The sequence below is a fragment of the Lissotriton vulgaris genome, chromosome 2_2, assembly GCF_964263255.1.
Source record: "Lissotriton vulgaris chromosome 2_2, aLisVul1.2, whole genome shotgun sequence".
NCBI classification, from domain to species: Eukaryota; Metazoa; Chordata; class Amphibia; order Caudata; family Salamandridae; genus Lissotriton; species Lissotriton vulgaris.
In genome coordinates this window covers 101,070,914-101,095,763 of record NC_141688.1, presented here as the reverse complement: position 1 = coordinate 101,095,763, position 24,850 = coordinate 101,070,914, and the positions used below count along the sequence as shown (strand labels likewise).

Below are 24,850 nucleotides of genomic sequence, written 5' to 3'. Positions count from 1 at the left end.
AGACGCAAATACAAGTGCGTCTAACGTTAACATGTCCTCTTTCAGATCCACCATGAATGGATTAATAATTCAGTTCCTAAGTATGCCTTGCCAACGTCTTTTCATGGTGCACTTTCACGTTTTCCTAGCCCTGCAGAGCTAGGCCCTGATTTCTGCCATTGAGCCCTTTCTGCTTTCTGTCTCCTGAAAAGCTGCAACGTGGGATACATCCCTGACCTCTGTCCTACTCCCTGCGTGGCGAGCGGTGCCCGGCTCGGCCTGCTTGCCTGCCAAAGACAGTATTTTGCCTTCAAGTTATCAGTATAGCCGAGTACAGCTCCTCGAAAACACATTCCAGTCTAGTAGAATAGATAAACAATTCACGTAGACATGTAGTCACATATGCACGCATTAATAGTCAGTATAGAGTAGCCTCTGCCCGAGAGACTTTTCCTTCTAGATAATATAGTTCCCCAAACACAAGATATCAGATATGATTTAGGAACGAGTCGATCTGACATGCCAGACTTCTGTCTCTTTCCTCTAGTGTTAAATGTCAAGTCCCCTGCACCCTCCAGCCTCACGTCAGTCACACGTCATGCTGCTGCGCGCGCATCCTTGCTACAGATTTCTGCTGACACTGCAAGATTCCTCTATGTATTCGTGTGACATTTCTAGCACACACCTCTGTGTACGCCCTCGTGCACGCCTTTCTGTTACGCACATGTGTTCTTATCTCGTTTCTCTCAGCTGTCACGCCTTCTGTATCCATCACCATTATATGCATTTACTATAAATATTGTATTCTGTCAATAAAGTATTGTCTATCCCTTCCTGATCCTTGATGGTGAAAGGAACATGATACCTGGTTCGAACCATTCCATTTTATGGAATAAACCCCTTATAAACTCAGATACCACGGATTCTGCCTCTTATTTCCGATTGAGTTATTTTATTGAACTTTACCGCATAGAAATTCCGACGGTAAATATTTATTTACCACATTAATTTGGCGCCCGAATAGGGACCCCTCCCCCACCTTACGCGCCGGCGGTGCGTTGCAGGCCTAGCCCCCTGCCACAGCCGAGACGGACAATTACGCGTACCTGCAGGATTTCCTGTATCTCCCTCTGGCCAACGGAGGTGACTGAGACTGCGATCGACACCCAGACGAGGCGGTGAGGAGTGCGGAGGATCCCGACCAGAGCCCAGCCAAGAGAGCAAGAACCGAGGTGTCTAGAGGCCCACCAGTTCCGACGTGCCTGTGACGTCACGAGTCGAGTCGAGTCCAGTCCGGTCCAGTCCAGACGAGTTTTCCGAGGCCTTCCGTTCCGTGCTTCCCGGTGAGTACCGTTGCTGGGGACGCATCTAGACGGGTGCATTACTATGTATCCGGTCAAGACGGGTTTGGGTACACAGACCCGGTCTGCACTGTTTTAGCAGTGTATCTGTACTGTTTAGCAGTATATCAAGTATTCGTGTCTTCAACGGTTCGATTTTTGTTTTCATTATAGAATTCAAGCATAGTTAATATGTGTTCAAAATGTTTCTATGTGATTAATGTCGTGGTGTGAGTGACTGTTTTGATATACATTACCGTGTTTCTGTGTCAAAAGTGTGTTCAGGTTCAAGTAAGTGTCAAGTACCAAATATCAAGATGCCATTGTTTTCCAAATTAAGACAGATAGGAACTAGGAAAGGGATACTAGAGGAAGCGATTCCTGTCCCACCTAGGGACACTCCCGGAAATTTTATGTACCATAAGCATGGCTTAGATGCCATCTTATATCTAGATTTATGGGCCTATTATACTAAGAACCTAGACGAGAAATATAGATGGCCCGTTACAGGGACATGGGATGCAGATTGCATCATGAGAGTAGAAGAAGTGCTATGGAAAAAGAAGGCCAGACAATCTCAGAAAGACGCCATAGAATTGTGGCGTAAAGAATCTCATAGACGTACAGAGAAAGAATTCAGGAAAGCAGAGAAACATAGAGAAGATTCAGACAAAGCCCGAGAAAACGTACTAGTTGAAGAAGGGATACGAGTTAAAGCAGAGCAAGTAGACCGACAACGAAACACTCTTGTGAATGGTATGTATCCTCTTTTGGCCGAGGGTTTACCTAAGGCCACTCCGGAAATACCAAAAGATCTGCCCCCTCCATTGGTTCCGACTAAATTACGTCACAAGACCGCAGCAGACATTTTTATTTCTTCCTATTTAGACGATGTAGCTCCTACATATACTACTGCACCTGCCCATGTACCCGTACCACCTGCACCTGCTGACGGCCTCCTACCCCATGATCATCCGCCCCCAGGTCCGCAACAGCAGATCCTTCTAGCTCCGTTACCCGCACCCGTTCCCGTTGCCCCCCCTGGCACCCAACAACTGCATCCATTAAATCCTTTTGGGACTGGCGTGGTCCAGGACCCAACCCAGCTACAGCAAGTACCGCCAGGTTATGCTCAAGCCTCCGGTTCAGGAGGTGCTACAGGAGGTTATCAAACACCCCTACAGATACACCGAGTTACAATGAGAGATTTAGCAAAGGCGCGGACACCGAAAGGCGTTCCGGCCGAACTACTTAGAAGAGAACTTACAGACTGCAGATATGACTCAGTGCCTGGTACGTCAGGCCCCATGTTATTAGCGTCCATCCGTTTGAGACGCGTTACAGACTATTTGATGCTACTACCAGGAATGCCAGAACATCTAGACAAATTGTATTATTTTATTAGAACAGGAGAAGGGCCGGAGTCTGTTGCTGAAGCCATGTCACTTCAGAAAGTTGAGACTAAAGGTTTAATAATGCGATTTTTGGTTAATTGTTTAATAAGAGAACAAGATCAGGCAGGCTTCCCGCAAAGTGAGATGGATAGACTGATTAGATGGAGCCAGAATATGTCGGAGGGTAAACATGATAGGGAGAAACAAGTACATCATATGGTTAAAAAAATCCGCAAAGAAATAATAGATATACATGCCGAGCGAGCACCTGACGAAGATCTTGAATTAGACGATCCAACTTCCTCGCAAGAGGAGGAGGAAACAGAGGATCTAGCAGAAACTTTGCAACAGTCAGATAAAGGGACGATAGCATACGTAGGTAAGGGAAAATACCTTAAGAAAACAATACGTCCAGAAAGCAAAAGACTTTTTCTCTCTGCCATATCAGATCCGAGTTCTCCTGAACATATGTTTCAGGCAACCAATAAAATACTTCAAGATCGAATGGGGTACCATGTACTCAATTCCATGGATGAGCAAGAACTAGCCCGGTCCGCAGTACAATGGGCTAACAATTCCAGTACATATAAGGATGATGCAGTAGCACAGACGTTTTTGAACCTTTCCCCTGATGAACAAAAATTAGCTGGTATATACATGATTCAACATCTCATTACGTTGTTTAAAAGCCAACACTCTGATCCAGGTCCCTTACCGGATATACTAGTAGAACTGCTCTCTAATAGATGGAGAGGCCTAGGTACTGATTTGATTAAAGAAATTCTAGAACATAGACATAAATATAGCGCTCTTCTGAAACCCCAGTTTATGTCAGCTCCACCACCCTTAGAAAGAAAAATGTTTTACTTTGACCGACAGAATCCCTTACGGGAAGTACATCCGGTCAGAAAAGACGATAACACACTAGAACGTGTATTCGTATATACACCCATCACTAAAATGGAATTATTGGAAATGAAGAAAATAGTGCCCAGTCATGATAAAGACCCTGCAGGTTTTCACCGAGAGATTAAAGATATGTTACTCATGGGTGATTACACGTATACGGATATTATGAAAATGTTAAAAGTACTGTTACCTGCTGGAATTTACGAGAAACTAAAGGAGAAAGAATGGGAGGTGGGAGACACAAAGATCGATTGGGCTGCATTAGAAGTCGAAGAAAATGGTCGTACCGCAGGTTTAGGCCTTGGGGATAAAGCTAAAGCATTACCGAGTTTATTAGTACAGGTTTTGCCTAGACTATTAACAACTAAAAAGGAAGACTGGGACGCAATCTCAGCCTGTAAACAGAAACACGATGAAGATACTAGTGATTTTTATTCCAGATTCGAGAAATGTTTTATTATTAACAGTGGCCTGAAAACAAGTAGCGAGTCATACCCACACCTCTTTGTATCAAAATTAGTCGAGAATTCCCTGCCTCAAGTTAAGAACCGTGTTTTGAAAGTAGAAAGTACATGGCAAGCAAATACGCCTTCCCAAATGTTACAAATGTTACAGTACCACCAGAATCGAATTAGGGAAGAACAAGATCACGAACAGAGACGTATGAAAGATACGAAAATGAAAATGTTAGTTGCTCAGTCAGTTCCAGCTGACGGTCAGAAAAGGGGTATGACACAGTCTAATAATACGGCGGCTCCCGTTAAAGGGACATGCAACTATTGTAAACAGCCAGGTCACTATGTGAATGAATGTACAGTTCTGAAACACAATATAGCAACAGGTAAAACTAAAGAGAGACCACGTCAGCCTAGATAGGACCAGGTCCAACACCAGGTTCAGCAACATATTCCACAGAACGTGCAGCCTATGCCTGCTCCACAACAGACAGTACAGACAGTAGCGGTACCACATCCACAGCCCATTGCCGCGACACAGCAAGTTTCACAGCAGATGTACCAGTCTGCCCAATCTGATTACCCCGACTATCAGCGATACTCATGAAACAGCCTAGAGAGGGAGGTTGGCTTGCCTCTCATTGAAGTTCCTGTAGATCAAGAGGGTCCTTATGTACATAGTCGAGTATTAGGAAAAGACAGAAAGTTTTTGATTGACACAGGGGCAAGTCGAACAACAATAAGTCACGACGAGGTACCAGGGGCACCCCTCTCAGGCTCACAGAATGTTTCCCTTGGATTTTCAGGACAGCCCATTGTTAATGAAGTATCGAAACCTGTTCCCCTAGCAGTTGGTCCATTATCACGCACTACAGACTTATTGCTCACAAAGTCATGTCCAGAAAACTTGTTAGGTATCAAGACACTGAAAGCTCTGGGAGCTGTAATATGTTGTTCTCCGGAAGGAGTTAGACTGTTTTTGCGTGACTTTAAGGGTCACTATGTATTACGAGATTTTGATGTCAGATTGAAAAATGTACCAGAACATTTGTGGGCGAAAGGCCCAACTGATGTAGGTTGTATGCACATTACACCATACCGAGTTACACTCAAGCCAGGAGTTGTACTGCCCCGAATCCGACAATACAAGTTACCACCCGATGCTGTAGTGGCTTTGCTGGAAATCATTGAAGAGCTCATTGCACAGGGAGTGGTTGTAGAAACCGACTCCAATCTATGTAATTCCCCTATCATTCCGATTCTTAAACGTACTGACCCAAATGCACCACCAGTTTATCGGTTGGTGATCGATTTACGAGAATTAAATAAATGTATTGTGCCACAGTATCCTGTGGTCCCCGACATCTCATCCTTATTGACTGCTATTGATTCAGAGGCGACGTTCTTTACTGTAATTGACCTCAAGAACGCCTTCTTCAGTGTCCCCATTGATCCGGAAAGCCAATACCTTTTCGGATTCTGTTTTAATGGCCGTAGCTTCAAATTTGCACGCGCACCTCAAGGATTCACAGAAAGCCCCAGCATCTACAGCCAAGCATTAAAAAGGCAACTTGACAGTATTCACATGCCAGTTAACACTGCCCTACTCCAGTACGTCGATGATCTGTTGATCACCGCCCGTAGCGAACCTGAATGTGAACATGCATCACTGACGGTTTTGCATTTTTTGGCGGACAAGGGACACAAGGTGTCCCCTTCAAAGTTACAATTCTGTGTTCAGCAAGTGGTGTACCTTGGGCACTTGCTGTCCAAGAGGGGGAGACAGCTAACACCTGACCGCATTGAGTTAATTGCACACTTACCGCAACCTAAGACACAAAAGGAAGTGCGGGCCTTTATTGGCCTCACCTCTTACTGCAGACAATGGATTCCCCAGTACGCATTTCTAGCCAAGCCACTCATACAGTTGACAACACAGGAGGCAGCGACTTCGACTGTCCTCCCTTGGACTCAGGAACACACACAGGCTTTTGATGAATTAATGAAAGCATTATGTCAAGCACCAGTTTTAGCAACACCATGTTACAGCAAACCTTTTACACTTTTCGTTACAGAACGTGATGGCACAGCATTATCTGTCCTCACACAAGACCAAGCAGGTTCACATAAGCCGTGTGCTTATTTTTCGAGTACATTAGATCCAGTAGCCCAGGCCCTGCCTGCGTGCTTAAAATCAGTTGCAGCGACAGCCCTAGCAATCAGACAAAGCGATTCCATAGTGTTAGGACATCCCCTGACAGTGCAAGTTCCACACTCTGTGGAAGTTCTTTTAAACAGAACACAGACTCAACACTTAACTATAGCACGACTGACAGGTTATGAATTGACATTGTTTCAACCACACATAGAAATCAGACGCTGCAATATACTTAATCCTGCCACACTGTTACCCTCGAACATAACAGATCTAGCTACACATGACTGTATAGAGATCATTAACGCAGTAACAAAGCCCCGACGAGACTTGACAGATGTTGCACTGACCAACCCAGACCTGACACTTTGCGTGGATGGTTCATGTATGAGAACAAGCACAGGAGAATTAGTGGCCGCATATGCAGTGACCACTGAAACTGAAGTCAAAGAAACACACCGTATTGATACACTGTCTGCTCAAGCTGCAGAGCTCATTGCTCTGACTCGAGCCTGTATAGTAGCCAAGAACAGGAATGTCAACATATACACAGATTCACGTTATGCATTTGGAGTCGTTCACGACTTCGGTGTACTCTGGCAGGAAAGAGGTTTCTTGACCTCCCACGGAGCCAAAATCCAACATGGTCCCCTCATTCAAGAATTATTGGAAGCAATACATTTGCCATCAGCCATAGCTATCATGAAGTGCAAAGCACATATTAAAGTTACAGATACTATTTCCCAGGGTAACGACCTGGCCGATCGAACTGCGAAACACACAGCTCTGACACACACACATGCAGCTGATATGACAAAGACAATAGTTCCGACACCAACACATTGCATGACAGTTAAGGATCCCGCACTAGATGTAATTGACATACAGACACATGCTACTCCAGACGAAATAAAGAAATGGACTGAACTAGGAGGGATCCAGACAGATCAGGGATGGATGACGAAGGGAAAAGCCACATGGTTTCTCCCCGACTCGATGGTTCAAGTTATGATTAATACCGCACACAGTCCAGCACACTTAGGAGAGAAAGCCATGTTAGACAGTTTACAGAATCTCTGGTACAACAAACATTTACGAGCAGCAGCAAAACAGAAAGTGCGTACTTGCATGATCTGTTGTCAGTTCAATCCAGGCAAAAGTATTCCTGTAGAGCAAGGTGGATTCAATCCTCCCGAACACCCTTTTGAAGTCCTCCAGATGGATTATATCCAGATGGAACGATGTCGAGGATTCAAATATGTCCTCGTAGTTGTATGTGCACTTTCCCGTTGGACAGAAGCATATCCAGTCCCAGATTATACTGCTCCGACCACTGCCAAACAGTTGGTTCGTGAATTTTTCCCACGATACGGTTTGCCTCGTGCCGTGTATTCAGATAATGGTCAGCCATTCTCGTCCGAGCTTATGAAGCAGGTATCACTCCTGCTAGGATATCAGTGGAAATTCCACTGCGTCCGACATCCCGAGGCAGCAGGTCTCGTGGAACGCCACAATCAGACACTAAAAACACGTCTTGCTAAGATTTGTGTCGAGAAAGGGGTAGACTGGATAGTCGCCTTGCCAGTTGCATTGTTTTACATGAGAATGGTTGCACACTCTAGAACAGGGCTATCCCCGTACGAGGTGGTCTTTGGTAGGCCACCGAATATGTGGGGGACGCCTATGCCTCGTAAAATAACCGATGTTGACTGTAATATGCTGACAGATTACCTTGCTTCCTTGATGTCTGCACTACAATCCTGTCGTTCACAGGTGGCTGCAGCCTTTCCCGACAACACCGAGGTGAAGCCACACGAGATTGTTCCGGGGGACCTCGTCTTTGTGAGGAACTTCGACAGGAGGAGTCCGCTGGAGCCCCGCTGGCAGGAGCCGAAGCTTGTTTTACTAACCACAAGGACAGCAGTGAAGGTGGAGGGCCGCAAGGGCTGGCTCCACTCGAGTCATATAAAAAAATATCATGGACTGCCGCCAGAGCCAGACTCCCAGCCCGGCCCCGTTTCAGAGACTGATACTAAACTCCCCCTGGTAGAAAAAACTCCTTCTCACGAATTTCGCATGAAATTAAGGTCTAGCAAGTCAGACAGTTTAATTGTTTAAGTCCTCCCCTAGGTGAAGCGGTTAGACAGGTTCCTGACATGTACAAGTTAGACCCCAATAGAGAGAGAGATAGACAGAAACAGATCAAGAAACAAAAACATTGTAAATCTCTCCGGAGTTATTTTATCATTACGTTATTGATTATGTTTTTTCTGAGTCTTATGGTTATTGGCATTAGTGTATTATTGCATATGTTCTTCCCTATTGCACACTCTACTCCTAATAACACTGCAGAGCACATGTTCAGTGAACTGCCTCCACATGAAGTGCCTTACAGACTTGCGCTGCGCAACAATACATTTATCAGTATGCTACACCATTCCCATCAGACCAGCAATGCTACAAATTGTTGGATATGTGGCCGACTCCCTCCCTATCAGAAATACAAGGGAGCTCTGCCCCTCTTCCCGTACCCGTTTACACATAATGGTTCCTGTGGTGCCTGGTTCAGCTTAATTAATTCTGTAGACACTGATTCCATAGTTTACCAAGGCAATTGGGTGGGGGAAATCTGAACACAGTCATGCATCGAGCATGTTTCTCAGACAAGGAGGGTCTCCCACAAAGGACAGGTACCGATCTAGAAAACGAAGTATATGGATTAGGTAATTATACACTTAACCTCATGATTCTGAATGTCCAGTCGGAAACCGAACCAGACTTGCCCTCTATGTCAGTGTTACCCGTTAAAGGCGAATTATGTGTCAGAAAGAATGGTTCAATCCATGATCGAATTCAGTGATAAGGGCAAGTCCACATTCAAAGCTTCCCGTCATTCCTATTTCGTTTGTGGTCATACCGCATACATACGTTTACCTCTAGATTGGGATGGTACCTGTTACATTGCATTCCTACTGCCCCCTGTTTTCCTAGCTCCTCCTGATTACCATAGAAATCCTCAGCTTATACAATCTAGACACAAGAGAGAACTCCCAATTGTCGATCAGACTGAAACAGCATGGGAACAATATACAGATTTCAATAGAGGATTCTTTTTCTTTTTAGGACCTGTCTCTAATAGTAAATTGATACGAAAATTGACCAGAACACTTGAAGCAGTAGTGAACGAAACTACTTCCGCCCTAGGTAACTTAACGCAGGAACAGTCTGCTATAAGACTTGTTGTTCTTCAAAATCGTCTCGTCCTTGACGTCATCCTGGCCGATAGGGGCGGGGCTTGTAGAGTCATCGGATCGAGTTGCTGTGTTTTCATTCCAGAAAATGCACCATCAGTATATAGAGCCATATCCCGTCTTCATAAGATAGCTGATCAGATTCATCAGAATCCAGGCACCTGGACTTGGTCCGGTTGGTTCTGGAGTACGATAACAGCCTGGGGATGGAAGTTACTTTCTTTCCTAGGGATTATATTGGCCATAGTATTCAGTTGTTGTCTCTGCATTCAATGTGGGCCTGCGATATGTGGCTTGTGTGCCACGGCCTGCATTCCCCGTTCAAGTTCACGCTCTACATCCCGCCTGAGAAAGGATGAGCAAATGATGTTATATGAACAGATAGATGGATTAATGAAGATCGATATATCATGAAGGGTCCGTAGGGGACAAGGAGGGAATGAGGTAATTTGGATTTTTATAGTCATGAAATGTCCCCTAACGTGTACCCCACCGTCTCCATGTACGAGCTTAAAGTGCATGTAACTTCCCTCCTCGACCAGCTATGAAGACGCAAATACATTTGCATCTAATGTTAACATGTCCTCTTTCAGATCCACCATGAATGGATTAATAATTCAGTTCCTAAGTATGCCTTGCCAACGTCTTTTCATGGTGCACTTTCACGTTTTCCTAGCCCTGCAGAGCTAGGCCCTGATTTCTGCCATCGAGCCCTTTCTGCTTTCTGTCTCCTGAAAAGCTGCAATGTGGGATACATCCCTGACCTCTGTCCTACTCCCTGCGTGGCGAGCGGTGCCCGGCTCGGCCTGCTTGCCTGCCAAAGACAGTATTTTGCCTTCAACTTATCAGTATAGCCGAGTACAGCTCCTCGAAAACACATTACAGTCTAGTAGAATAGATAAACAATTCCCCGGCTGCAGAGCAAAGGGCCCGGCCTTTCTGTCTCCATACAAGTAATTCATTGCTCCCGTTACCATGGTAGGCCCATGGCCCCTCGCATTTCACGTAGACATGTAGTCACATATGAACGCATTAATAGTCAGTATAGAGTAGCCTCTGCCCGAGAGACTTTTCCTTCTAGATAATATAGTTCCCCAAACACAAGATATCAGATATGATTTAGGAACGAGTCGATCTGACATGCCAGACTTCTGTCTCTTTCCTCTAGTGTTAAATGTCAAGTCCCCTGCACCCTCCAGCCTCACGTCAGTCACACGTCATGCTGCTGCGCGCGCATCCTTGCTACAGATTTCTGCTGACACTGCAAGATTCCTCTATGTATCCGCCCATTTGTGACACTTTCGTGTGACATTTCTAGCACACACCTCTGTGTACGCCCTCGTGCACGCCTTTCTGTTACGCACATGTGTTCTTATCTCGTTTCTCTCAGCTGTCACGCCTTCTGTATCCATCACCATTATATGCATTTACTATAAATATTGTATTCTGTCAATAAAGTATTGTCTATCCCTTCCTGATCCTTGATGGTGAAAGGAACATGATACCTGGTTCGAACCATTCCATTTTATGGAATAAACCCCTTATAAACTCAGATACCACGGATTCTGCCTCTTATTTCCGATTGAGTTATTTTATTGAACTTTACCGCATAGAAATTCCGACGGTAAATATTTATTTACCACAGAAGTCACTCTGGTAGTCCTGGGTTCAAGCAGTGGACAAAGGCTCAAGCAACAGGGCTGGCCTCTGATGGTTCGAGGCAGGCTTCAGGCAACAGAGCAGTTCTTCCAGGTGTAGCAAAGCAGTCTTCTGAAGAATACTGCAGGCCACAGCAGAAGGCAGTCCTCTGAGAATCCTTCGGCAGGTCCAGAAGATGAACTGAAGAGTGGGTCTGAGTCCCCTATTTTTATACCTGATGCCTTCTTTGAAGAAGGGAGAAGTTTCTAAAGATTATCTTCGAAGTGGTTGGCATTCAATGTCTCCCCTGCCCCAGTTTGAGCATGGCTGCATACACAATGTGTGAACTTCTTAGTGTGAAGGCAGGGCAGAGCCTATTAATTTGCAAGAGGGACTGTCATTATATCTGTATTTTCTAAAGTTATATATTTATTAAATATTTGTAATACTTATATTTAAGTAACATGAACATTTGCACATGCACTATGTTTTACATTTTATACATACAGATTTGATGTTGATATGTTTTCTAGAAATATTTTTTGAGGTCCTTTTTAGGGGGAAATGTATGGGGCAGGTGATCAATTTTTACCTGATTAAAAAAAGAATGTTTGTAAGTTTTACATGTTTAAAAAAATAAAATTCCTAGATTTAGGACTAATTTTATGGTAGTTCAATTGTTAAAGTTTACAGAGTTTTGGGTTGTTCTATGCTAAGTTACTCACTTTGTGACATTGGTGTGTTGAGTTTGGAAAGCTGGATTAATTTTTTTCATTTTGTGGATTTTGGATTTGCTCCTTTCTTGGTTCCTATGTTAGGAACTATGAAGAAAAAGCATTATATTATTTTTTGTGACTGTTTCTATTATTTAGTTAGTAATAATTTACTCTATCTTATTGAATTTTTAGAGTTGCATGCAATTTTTGTTAGCTAAATTCTTCTTTGTTCTGTAGGGAAGCAGACTGTGTTGCTTTCTACAAGTTTGGCATTTGTGCTGCAAATTAAAGCATAATTGTGTGGCCGTATTATAGTGGCAATTTAAGTGTATGCATTAGTTGGTGTGTTTACATTTTTGTATTCAGTTTAGCACTAAATTGGTTGGCAATAATTCGTATTTGAGTGTTAATTAAATAAATATTTTTTATTCCATTTATTCACGTTAATTTAGGTGAATATGATGTTTAAATATTTTTTTGAACGTTACTTTGCATATTACATGTTGTTTAATGATATCTAAATTTTTCAATTTTATGTTAATTTAATATATGTTATGAAATATTTGTGAGAAAATAGATTTTGGTGTTAACCCTCAACAGCCATAATCTATGTTAGGCTGAACTACTAAAATCACTAAATTAACCTGTGCTTAACCCTCTGGTAGCTTAGCATAAAGCAGTCAGGCTTAACTAAAAGGAAATGTGTAAAGTACTTTGGAGTAATATGACACGTTACAACACCTACTAATACCACACATGTCATAACTACGCGGGTATTACTACGCGTTGTCATTTACCACCACCTACCATTACATTGCATACTTTTACCACGAATATGCCTTTACCACGCATGCCATTAAAACGCAAAAACTAGCAGCAATGTCTCAAACGGTTTCAATGAGGGAGGTTAATACACATGTATGTACACAACATTACAAAAAGGGAAGAGAGAGACTCATGATTTGTTCAAAAGTGCTCATGGCATCATATATTTGAAATCTCAGTTCATACAAGACAGTTATGATACTCTGATATAACGGTCTTGTATGAACTGCGATTTCAAATATATGATGCCATGAGCACTTTTGAACAAATCATGAGTCTCCCTCTTCCCTTTTTGTAATGTTGTGTACATACTTGTGTATTTGGCTTCCTCATTGATACCGGCTGAGACATTGTTGCTAGTTTGTGCTTACTTACCCAGATCTCAACCTGGTCTATGGGTTTCACTCCTGTTGTTATTTACACTATTACAACGCAAAGGTATGCGTGGTAAAGATATGCTCTTGTTAAACGTATGTAAGGTAAGTTACACTACCCTGCCCTACCTTACACCCAAATTTAGTATACCTGCACGACCCTCTCCCGACCCCCAGTCCTCTTACTACACTCAAAAACTACCCTGCACGACCCCACCTGCACTACCCTAAATCCTAAAACCCATCCCCTACACGACTCTCCCCTGACCCCCGTCTTCTCCCTACACTAGAAAACGACCCTACAACCCCCGACACTACCCTAAACCCTAAAACACTACACTTTGCAAAATCCTCCCCTGACCCCAGTCCTCTCCCTACCCTAAAACACTAACCTTCACGACCCCGACACTACCCTAAATCTTAAAGCACTACCCCCTGCATGACCCTCCCCTGACCACCAGCCCTCTCCCTACACTAAAACACTACTCTGCACGACCCCACTGACACTACCCTAAACCCTAAAACACTACCGCCTGCAAGACCCTCCCCCAACCCCAGTCCTCTCCCTACACTAAAATATTTCCTTGCATGACCCCACCGTCACTACCCTAAAACCTAAAACACTACCCCCTGCATGACCCTCTCCCAACTGCCAGTCCTCTCCCTACCCTATAACACTACCCTTCACGACCCCCACCAACCCTACGCTAAACCAATACCCTGCACTACACACACCCCACCCTGACCTCCTTTTACCCTAAAAAAGCAACCCCCACCCCATGCCCAATCCCCCTTACCTCTCTCTCCTCGTGGTTCCTCTCTCTCCTCCTGGTTCCTGCTGCACGCCGGGTCTGAGAGACGGCGCACATCATTGCGGGAAAACAGAAGAACCTCTGTTTCCTCACGAGGTGGTTCGCCAATATTTTTTTACATCGCATGTGCTTTTACCGCACATGCCTTTACAACGAAAGTCGTTGTAAAGGCATGCTTGGTAAAAGCACATATGATTTTAAAAAATGCGTAGTAATGACTACACATTGTTACATCGTATGTGTGGTAACGCTTGCGATGTAACGGAATGTGGGGAAACAACCGGGTTGTAATAACTGTTTCCCTTTTTGCAGCACACAAACAGTGACAGAAAAATCATATCTAAAGAAAAATCCCATACTTATTTAAACAAATGTAGTACATTTTAATAAATGAATCCACACCTAAACAACAAAAATCCAATCAGTAGAACTAGAGCTATGAATTTTAAAATTTTAAGATAATAACTAGCGCCTAAAAGATCAAGGCGACAACCAAGGACATGTAGTCGCGCTAAACAGGGTCAAAGTTGAAAAATATGGCCAACGGCGATGGCGCAAGGGTAGGATACAAGAAGGGAATTGGGCCCTGTTGGTGCTTTGAACGTAAGTGAAATTTCAAGAAATATTGTCTGGGAGAGAAAGTCCAGCTGTGGAAGGCTGCAGGGGGTGTCCGAAGAGGAGACTTTGTTGTCGAGGAGCAAATGGTTGGTAAGGTCAAAACGTTCTGGGAAAGACCACCCAAAGGCTGATAGGTCTACAAACATTTGTAAATAATTTATTTTGTGGTGATTTATTAAATAAATGAATTGCATTTTTTTTTTACTTTTTTCTGGCCTGTTCACATCGTTTTTATGTATCAAGTATATTTTTGTTGTTGATTTCATGATTTTGGTAGTGCTGCATATATTTATTGAAACACCAATATTTTGTATTTCTTTATTTGTGTTGTCGATATTACGGTAATTTAGGCATTTTGTACAACTATATTTTGCAGTTTACATTTCTGCTTTTCTTCTTAAATATAGGATGCTTATATTTTTGTAAGCAATGTTTTTGGGTGTCATTTGAGTATTTCAATATTGTTGTGGTCAACAATGTTGCATAAACCTTTAATGTAAGGTCTTTTTTCCAAAGAGTTCATGCAAGGAAAAAGAAAGCTCATTCTCTGAGAGTGGACTGTCAGTTAAGGAAGAACAGTAACTAAGATTGAATGGAGATCCCTTTTATGAAGGGTCTTCTGAGTAAAAAGATGTTAAAATGTATCCATTAATTCAGTTGGATCCAATAAAGACTCTGGAGAATAAAAAATAATGCAGACTTTGGTCGCTGATTTCTGCTAATATCTCCCTACTGACAACCAATTTCCAATTCCTAATCTGCTAATTCTCTTCTTTGTATATTCCTCCCTTGTTATGACTGTCTTATTGTAAACTACTCCACCCTCACTGTTTTATACAGTGCCCTGTGGCTAGGTTTATACCTTCTCAATGGTCTTACACACACAGTTGATCATTGCTTAAGCAACAGTGGCAATATACTGTCTACATTAGTGTTTCAGTGATATTTTAGTTTTTAAGCAATTTTGACCATATTAGGAAAACAGGCTTGTGTTGACAGTATATTAATTTATTCACTGTAAAACCTATTGGCTTTTTTTTCAATTATCTGTGCAAAATGTTAATTATTGAATTACTGTTGGTAACAATGAAAAACACATCATACACTTTTAGTTACTGATGAAGATGCAAACATCAAGCAAAGTATTTAGCATTGACAAATTTAAATGCTGCTAATACGAATCTGTTTAAGTGATATGAACAGTCCTGATGGTAAAGTAAAATATCACTAAAATAAAACTGTTTTGGTGATATGGCCCAAAGTGAACTTTAAATAATAGTTTTAAGAAAAGGTTTGTATTGAAGTTGGGAGATTATATTGCAGTAATCTGGAGTTCAAGTGAAGCAATAGAGTCCGAGAAAATAATCCGTAGTTTTATTTTTTGGGTGTACGTGAAAATATTACAGTGAAACAAAATACTAATAAATTTGTATGCATCATTTTAATCTTATATGACTTGAAGGATCTTCCAGTTTCCTAGGTTACAGTATTAGATCAAGTTTTAAATGAGCTAACTGTGGTTATTATTCTCATCAATAAATGTGACAAGTTAGCCACTCTTACAGAAGACATGATCTGGTTTATTTAAATACATGTTAAATTGAAGTGGAGACTCTAAGGATTCCTTTGAAAATCACCCTTGACTTCTTCAAGGACAGACAAACCCCATTTAACACACATTAAAATCCCTGCGGAAGGTGCAAATCCGCCCCAGGGGATATATGAAACTTGTGTCATTGCTGGTAAACTGCAGCTCCAGTGGTCTTTGATGGCACAGGCAGCTAAAAGGTCCTGTGACAAAAGCAAGGCTGATTGTCTCTACTGAAGAATTCTTAGATGTTAAATCTGAAACATCCAAAATATTTATTTATTTATTTATTTTCCCAGAGTTTTATATAGCGCGAACTAGATCCAAGATTTCGGGTATCAGAGCGCTTTACATGAGTACCAGTTTCAATATTCTTGTCAGTCCCTTGGCCTGGTCTGGCTCGAGGTTGAGGTAGTATGCTAAAAGCCCTGCAATTGGGAGTGGCATTTTTACAGATGAGTTATATGGAATTCAGGTTTGTACCTTATTTATTTTGTAGTGTCTGCAGTATCAGATATACGCTGCTATGAGCTACGGTTTCTAATCAAGACTTGCATGTCACCTTACATAGCAGGCACCATCACATCATGATAGCCGAACACTTACATGCAATGTATGGCTCTGTGAATTTGCCAAATCAGTCAATTTGTCAGAGTAATTTCGGCCAAAACTTGCCAAACATGTTGTTGAGAGTTAATCAGTTACCTGTAAAACATCGATACACCAACGGAAATACTAAGTCAAATGTATATTTCACCACTTAGAACTTGTAGACCAGCCACATGTTTCTGCAGCTGCCCTCTATTACAGGGGAGCATATAATAACAGGTCTTAACAGCCCAAAGTTTATGATCTGCACGCGCTGCCGACACCTGTGATGGGACTCTTGACTACTACATTCCAATAGCTCCAATAAAAAAACATATAGGAATCTCAGCATTTAGTTTTAAATCGTTTATTATCATTTTTTAATTGCTCAAGCAGTTATCAGAGCGCTCCAGTAAGTGCTGGTGCTTTTGATGAAAATGGCATTTAAGCAACTCTTGAAAAAACACATAATTCAAAGTAAAAGCATAATGTTTTTCACTAATAAAAGATTCACTGCAGATCTGATTTCGGTGTGCAAGCAGAGATAAAGATAGGAGTAATACTGGAACGAGTCCAGATCACACACAGATAAACATGCCAGGAAAAACACACTAAAGGCCACACACGTCGATGATTGCTTGCGCACAAAAGATGAACTTTGCACATCTGATCGAGGTGGGTATTTGCAGTTCTGAGTTGTTTAACCCTTGCTAGCATTACATCATCAGTGGCCTCACTACAACCCTTGGTGCAACATCAAGGTGCATTTAGCTGGAGATGGGCGAACACTACTCCAGTAGCACAATGACAGCAGACCCATTCCAACTAAAGTAGAACCCGAGTGCAGCATGATCCCCTACAGCAGAATCTCTCCATCACTTTCTAATTAAATTACATGTAGATGCCTTGACACTGGATATAGTAAACATGATGGGTTCAACTGTGAATTTACAGCCTTTTTCGAAGTAGTGCTTACACATTTACCTAAAAGACATAAAGTTGTTGTTACACAAACCCTTCACCCTATTGGTCTATATAAATTCTTTCATTCATTGCCAAAATAATGGTGGGAGAGGTGGAAAGACAAGTTCAAGACTACCTAGAGTTCGTTGGTGCCCAGTTAAGTATCAGTCAAAATTGAGACTAGAGTAAAGAGAAGAAACTATTCTAGTGCACATATGAGAGCATGTGTGAATGAGGGACAAACTGTATCAATGATCAATTTTAAATGTGATCCCTTTTTCCACAGTACACCTGATTGCCCAATAGAATGCTGCTTGGTTCCTTCGAGCAGTAAGTAGGGATATCAGTACTGGTGGGTGTATTGGAGTAAACAAATGCTGGGCCATCCATGCATTATAATGCAAGGCCACTTTACGCAACCTCAAGATATGTTATTGAGCAAGCTACCTCCTACCAAGTAGTCCGTTTCTGGAAGTATGCATTCAGATACTTTTACATTAAGATGAGTTGCCTTTGTACAAAAAAGCACTATGATAAATCTAATAGCTAACATTAAATTGCATGCGTTCCTTAATATAAATATGCCATTCTGGAACTGTTGCCGTAGCTTTCTTCAGAAGCTGACCCATACTATGTCCCCTACAAATATTTCTGCTTGACCACTCAAGAGATAAACCTTGCACAATAGTAATCCAGAAGTAGCCCAGTACAACCATAATGTATGGATCACAGATGTAGTCCAGAAAAAGCTTAGACATAATCCAATAATAGCCTAGTCCCAGAATTGTGAAGTATGTAGGTAAGTTGTGATTGGACTATTATCCAAGCCTTTAAATTCTCCGTTCATAGATGCACCTCATAGTGATCTATGAAAGTTGAACAGACATAATGTGGAGGTCATTCTCAGAGGGTGATCTTTCAGCTGCAAACGTACCAGAATATCATTATCAGAATATCGTCATACATAAATATGTTTGAAATATTATCAACAAAACAAAATGGCTCACTGGAGAAATCTACACACAGTTGAGGTATATTTTTGCAAATATTATTTAAGATGTTACAATGGTAAGCACCAAGGTCCTGCTCTCCCTCCTCGCTTAGTAAAACCCATAGTCCTGGGGGTAGTCTACTTGATTAGGTTTTAGACCTGCTTAGCCTCGGTATTGGTATACGTATAGAGAAAGTTAAGTGTATTTGGCTATGTAATAAACAATGCCCAAGTCCTTTGTTACCGCTTTGAGATTTCCATTTTATTTGTGCTTGTTGACAAATGTTTTCTTCCAATGTGAATTATTCCAACTGCTTTTTTTACATATATATGATAATGATGTTCTGTGAACACCTGACATGTTTCACCCCCTAAGCGGCTCTAAAACCTGGGGCTTTCTCAAAGCTGCAAAGATACAAGTAATATGGATGTAGTAAGTCGTAGGGTGTTGTCAATAGGAGCAGGTAGGATCACCGCCATGGGTGAGAACTTGTGATCTAATAAGGCTGAATAATGTGATTTGTTCAAGGAGGGTTAATAATGTAAGACGCGCCTCTATCAATGGCTGGTGTCTGTTTCCCTCATGCATAGATGTGGAGGCCTCTTAAGCACTAGTGGTTTATTCCTGAGGTGTAGAGGGTTTAGTGTGCGCACTACCTAGGGTGAGTAAAGGTGTACAAATGTGCCGTGCTCCAGAGTAACACTCACTGAACAAGAGTGTAAAATTTATCAAACTAGATGCATCCCCATGCAAGTGGGTTATGTTTCCGGGCACTGGTTGCGAAGTCCTTCAATGGAGGTTTCAGTGGTTGATTGGCTAAATTATGAAAACGCCACTCTATATCCTTGAGTTTCACTTTTTAATGGAATTGTTGCATCACAATTCTATGGTTGTAGTTCAAACTCATTAAACATCATTTCCCAGAATGCAACGTGGTTGATGCAAACATTTTAGTGATCCCAATGCATGTCGTCTGTGAAGCCTTTATCTGAGGATGTTCTACAATAGTAACAAATATCTAATATCAATATACTCAAAATGAACTTGAAGAGTGCCACTAAAAACCTTAACCTTCTAGTAACAGAAGAATATGTACTTGACGGTGTGACAAATGAAGTTGAATGGTGATTGAGTGGAACGATGAGCGTACGAATTTATAAGAAAATTAGAGCGCAACTCGCGCTGTCGCAAGAGGTGCCAAGAAAGTTAAGGATTGAGTAGAGAAAACGTGCAGAGAAATTAAGGGGCGTGTAAATATATAGAGTGGCGTTTTCATAATTTAGTCAATCAACCACTGAAACCTCCATTGAAAGACTTCGCAACCAGCGCCCGGGGGACATACCCCACTTGCATGGGGATGCATCTAGTTTGATTTATTCCTGAGGTGTAACATGATGTATAGATCATGCAAAGTAAGGTGTGTGATTAAATTACCTTAACTTTCTGATAGTGCTTGGTACTGGCATGCAGCTCTTTGGTTCAAATTAAATGAGTGAAAAATACGAAAGAGAAATGAAATATATATATTTTATTTTTAAAAAGCTTAAAATAAGACTGGTAGAAGTTAACGAAGGGGTCTCGTAAGATAATGAGGCTAATAACTAATTGGGATACATTTTTTAAGAATTAAGTAATTGTGATACCTCTTTCTGGAAGATATATGTTTCAGCAGATATTTATTTTCTTCTCAGTCTTAGTTCATACAGTTTTTTTTAAGTTTGTGATACAGTTCTGTTAAAACAACAATCAAAACCATAGTTGAAGCCTGGTCTAACAATATATTTCTAAACAATAATTTACACAGCATATTCTAAATATTATTTTAGTTCTGTGAGTGGAATGCATAACAGGCCCACATGGCATCCATTGTGGAAGCTTTTTTAGAGGAACATGTTGTGTGTCTTGTGAGATCTAAAGGCAGTAGGAAAGCACAGTAAGTTTTGGGGGTGTTTGCTGCTCCCACCAAGCAGCAGTTATAGGGCAGTACACAGCTACTACCCGCTGTTCTGCTTGAAAGCTCAGGACGGGTGTTTAAGGAACTGGAATTATCAGACTGCAGCTTTTAGACCCGGTAATTCTGAGCCAAGAGACACCAGGAAAGTTTGAATGGCTCAGAGCAGTTGCCCCCAGGATACCACTGAGGGCCACATGTAACGAGAGCCTAAGTATGCAAAGTGTTTTGCAGATCTAGCCTTGTATCTAGCCTTGTATCTCATGTGGCATATACTATATAACTCATACTGAAATCTATAACCAAAGGTTATTTGTTTTAGGCACACACAGTAACACAATTGTATTGTATTGTATATTGGATTTATATAGCGCTTATCACCCAGAGGTCTCTAAGCGCTTGCCTTGGGAACCCGTCCTGGCTTTTCCCTGTGAGATAGCCCCTACAGGGCATCCCCAAGGGGGAAGCCAGGCCTCCCGCCGTGGGGGGCGGTTGTGGAGATTAAGCAAGCTTAATGCCCAGAGTTGCAGAGTGTGAACCCATGATTAGGTCAGGCACCGAAGCGAGAATTATCGAGTCCGTGGACATTTGAGCTCAAGACCCTGCCGCGTCGGGTATTGAACCCTGGTCCCGGATCTGACCTCTGCTTCAGGGTCTGCCTGCTCTAACCAGTGAGCCACACTTCTCCACAATGAAAACACCACAAAAATACTCCACAGAGGTTAAGAAAAATAGAGGATAATTTTATGAGTAAATTAAGACCAGAGCAACAAAAATCCAATAAGTAGAACTGGAGGGACAAATGTTTAAAGAGTATATCTAAAAGTAGTGCTTAGAGTCAATAGCGTTAAAGGCTTATTTGAGGTCTGGCGGGACCTGGGCGAACCCAAAGTTCAGGCCGACCTCGATAGAGGGCAGGCCGGCTACAGGACTTACGCTGGTGCTGCAGAAACAGTCCCTTGGATGCAGCAAGCATTGATGCCGAAGACTCGATGGGAGGAGCTGAGGAGGTGCAGCATTGGGGTTGATCCTGAGGATTAGGGAGAAGCATCGGTGCCGATCCGTGCAGTCGATGAAGAGTTTGTCAATGAACCTCTTTATGATGCAGGCACTGCATCGTCATTGAGTTGCACTGTCCATTGGTGTCAAGCCACGCAGTCTGTTGAGGTAATTTCGTCGAAAGTTGTCACTGCATTGATTTTGATGATTCTGGGCAGCCAAAAACAATCAATTTTCAAGGGCCCAGGACTGGATTGTAACCAATTGTCAGGGCAAGACTCAAAGATGGCAGAGTTTAAGTGCTGTTGCAGGGTTGAAGGAAGTCTTTGATGGCCCTGAGACCTCAGAACAGGGGGTAAACCAACAAGCCCTTGGAGACACTATGGGTTAAAGTGATATGGGTCCAGTCCTTGTTCTCAGCAGAGCAGAGATCAGTAGGCAGCAAGGCAGTTCAAAAACCAGTTCCTTCAGAGAAGCAGTCATGCAAAGTGGCAATCCTTGTAGCACAGCAGTCTTTACTCTTGGCAGAGGTCATCACAGGTACAGTAGTGTACTGTCTTTGTAGGGTCAGAGCCCCATTACTAATACCCAAATGTGCCTTTGAAGTAGGGGTGACTTCAAAGCAGACCCTTGAAGTGGAAAGGGTCCCCTTTCATCCCAGTACTGTCTGCCAGGCTATCTTTAGGGGGTAACCAGCCCTTTGAGGAGGACACAGGACACTGCCTATTCAGAAGTGTGTCCGCTCCCCCTCCCTCTTCCTACCCAGGAAGAGCTATCGGAATGTAGATGAGTTCTTTATCACACCCACCCTTCCTATGTTTGTGGCTGTCTAGAGGGAATGCAAAAGTGTAACTGTACCCCTCCCCCAACGTGTTTTGGAGACAGGCTTTAAGGCACACAGGGCAGTAAGAGCAGAGAAATGTCCACTTTCTAAAAGTGACATTTTTAAAACAGTAATGTTCAATCCAACTTTACCAGTAAATAGGATTTATCATTACCATTCCGAAGATATGAAACATGACACAGCTATTCCTTTCTATTCTGGAATTACAGTTTAAAGGTGTTTTAAGGAATCCTCAATGTTCGCTTATGAGAGGAATAGTACTCACAGTAGTGAAAAATGAATATAGCTGTTTGTCACTACAGGACAAGTAAAACTTTAAAGTACATGTCCTACCTCTTAGTTAGACAGCACCCTTCCCTTCGACTACTTAGGGCCTACCTTAGGGGTGACTTATTTGTAAACAGGGAGTTTAAAGCTTAGCGAGTAGTTTTAAATGCTAGGTCGAAGCGGCAGTAAACTGTGCACACAGACCTTGCAATGGCAGGCCTGAGACAGGTTTGAAAGTCTACTTGTATGGTTAGTGTGAGGGCCTGAGAGTTGGGCTAGGCCCGCGGCGCTGCAACGCTAGTGGAGCGCAATGAGGGGACACACACTCTGTACTGTACTGGTGTGGACCGGAAGTGCCGAGCCACTTCGGTCCCTTTATTTAAAGCTTTCTGGCCACGCCTGGCCAGAAAGTGATACATTGTGCGGAGTGCTTCCGGGGCTCAACCTGAGACCCTCGGAGCACTAGAGCGCTACATCCCTTCCCAACTTAGATTTTAAAAATAAATTATAACAGTCAGTTCAACATGCAAAATCTGCCAGCCTTTGATTGGGTCGTGGGTTGGATCTGAGATTATACTGCCACTTGCCTCTCGGAGGGATCTGGTCCTGAGGGGGTCCCGGTGATGGCAGGGATGGACGTTCTGCGGTGTCCGGGGCCAGGCACGAATTGTCATCGGTGGCTGTATTCTCTCTTTCTTCCCTCGTTACAGGTGTAACCCCACTTGGGCTTGGTCCTTTCGGGGCAGGTATCGGCTTGAACCACGATACGTTGCGAGTCACTTCTTCTCCGTCTCGCCTGACAGTGACAGCTGTTCCGTGGGTTTCCTTAATGACCCAGGGTTCTGGTTCGAAAGGGGTCTTGAACTTCCCCCCGGGCCTTCTTGTCCGGATGAGCACTGTCTCTCCTGGGCTTAGGGTCTTTTCGTGGGCTCTTCTCTTGCGACTTGCTTTCTCGTTTGTCCGCCTTCTCCTTTCTTGAGCGTTTGTTGGGGAGTATGGTGGGGGAGTCCAACCGTCAGCCATGGGCAGCAGATCTCTTCTGGGACCGGTCAGCATCAGTGCCCATGGCGATTGCAAAGTGGTGCTGTGCGGTGTGCTGCGGTATTCCCTCAGGAATGCCTGCAGTGTTTCCTCCGGGTCACTTCCTTCTGCTGAGGCTATTCTTAGTATTTTGTTTATTGTCCTCATGAAGCGTTCTACCTCACCGTTGGCTTGTGGCCATTGCGGGGTGATCCGGTGATGCTTTATGCCAAGGTTGTCTAGGAACTCTTTGAACTCACTCCCCTGGAACGGGGGCCCATTGTCCGTTTTGATGACCATTGGGATGCCAAATAGAGCAAAGGTTTTGGTGAGGATGGGGCGAATGTTTGCAAAGCTGGTTGATGCTGCTGTTTCCACGATGGGGTATTTAGTGTAGTTGTCTACCAGCACTACAGTGACTCTTCCGTCCGGGAAACTGCCAAAGTCCATGCTTAGCCATGCCCACGGAGACGGGGCGTGTTCCTCTGTGATTATAGGTGCTGGCGCTTCGGGGCTGCTTGTGATTTGGCATGCCCGACACTCTCGTACGCAGGCATCAATGTTCTCCTCCATGTTTGGGAACCATATCTTCTCTCGCATCCTCGCCTTCATTCTGCGGGTGCCTTGGTGGCCCTCGTGTGCCAGGGTAGTTGCTCTCTCTTGTAGTGTTTTGGGAATGACCACGCGAGTCCCTCTCAGTAGGAGGCCATTGTCAGCGCAGCTGAGGTCGTCGTGCACCTTCCAGTACTGTTGTAGGCGCGTTCTGTCTGCTTCGTTCCACCCGGTGGTGTCTTTCAGGAAGTTCGTCCACGTTCCTGCTTGTATGGCCTCTTTCACCCTCCCGACTACTGCGTCGTTATCATAGTGGGAGATGATGGTGTCGGCGGTCAATGCACAGGGGCACGCACCTCTTGCAAGCATGTTGATGAACTCCTCGGTCCGGACCTCAGGGTCTGTGTTGCTAGACTCTTCTGCGGGGGGGTGGCGCGACAGGAAGTCCGCCGGGTTTTTCGCCCCAGGCCGGTACACTAGGTCCATTTGGTATTGTTGAACCTGGATTGCCCAGCGTTCGATCCTTGGCGGGGGGTGTGGAGCCGTTCCACGGAACAACGGAATCAACGGCTGGTGGTCTGTCACCATTCTGAAAGGGTGGCCGGAGATGTAGAGATGAA

At 43.3% G+C, this 24,850-nt stretch overlaps 1 protein-coding gene across 2 annotated transcripts in view; it reads right to left on the bottom strand.

Moving 5' to 3' along the window:
- The window catches only part of AQP9 (aquaporin 9), a 261,293-nt gene that overhangs the window by 231,817 nt on the left and 4,626 nt on the right, over positions 1-24,850 (bottom strand). The gene's annotated exons all lie outside the window — the stretch shown is intronic.